Below are 1,079 nucleotides of genomic sequence, written 5' to 3' on the forward strand. Positions count from 1 at the left end.
TAAGAGTTGCTGGTGCCAGGGTAAAAATCTGTGGGGGGGGGGGCCCAGGGGAGACATGTGCCCAGGCGCTGCATTATGGGTGGGTATCACCAACAGGGTCACTACCGCACGAGCCTAGGGGAGAGGGGCCAGGGTTGGATCAAACTGTGCGCCCTGGCACCCACCCCAGCCTTATGCTATAGGTCCGTCATCATTGGAGGTGGCATTTTTCATTTGCTGTGAGGTCCTGCGCTTCCTGGAGACCTCACAGTAGCCTTATAGGGAACCACAGCACAGCGGTGCCTGTATACAGCGCCAACCCGCACATGAGACTTCTTCGCCTGCTGAAATTTTTTTAGCTGCCCCCTGAGATCCTCCATGTGCCCCTGCTCAAATCTTTTATCTGCCCACCTAAGATTCTCCATGTTCCCCGCTACTATCTTCTATCTGCCCTTCTGAGATCCTCCATCTGTCCCCCTGAGATCCTCCATCTGTCCTGCTGAGACACTTCTATCGAGACATTAGGCTGGCACCTGGGGACAGAGCTGCAGTACAGAGTATGTTCGCTATTTAAGCCTACTAGTTTGCATTACTGTATAATGTATTGCTGAGATTTGTAGTCCTCTGTAGCTGGTGGTATTCTGCATTGTGGTATAATGTATTGCTGAGATCTGTAGTTCCTCTACAGCTTGAAGTCAGTGGCAGAACTGCCAGGGTTGTAGCGGTTGGAGCTGCAACTTGGTTTTTGTGCTCCACCACTGTTCTAAAATCATTAGTCTGTATTGTTTTAGAAAAAAGGTCAGGTGTATGAAATGGGTTGACCCTATGAAAAAGCATGACACGCTTTTAATGTGAACAATACTTAATAATAGTATAATATATAAATAAATATAGATATAAATCACATACAATTTTTATTTTGCATATATTAAAAGTTACCAATTCTAAAGTCTAATATAAACAATAATGTTGCCCGCCTCATTGCCATAAATAACTGTCCAACATGGACAACCCCCAACAGTTGAAACAATTTTCAATTTCAACTGCTATATTTAATATAAAAGAGCTATGTATTGCAATTGAAAATTGTTACAACTGTT

The sequence above is a fragment of the Nanorana parkeri genome, unplaced genomic scaffold, assembly GCF_000935625.1.
Source record: "Nanorana parkeri isolate BGI_ZX_2015 unplaced genomic scaffold, ASM93562v1 scaffold88, whole genome shotgun sequence".
Lineage (NCBI taxonomy): Eukaryota > Metazoa > Chordata > Amphibia > Anura > Dicroglossidae > Nanorana > Nanorana parkeri.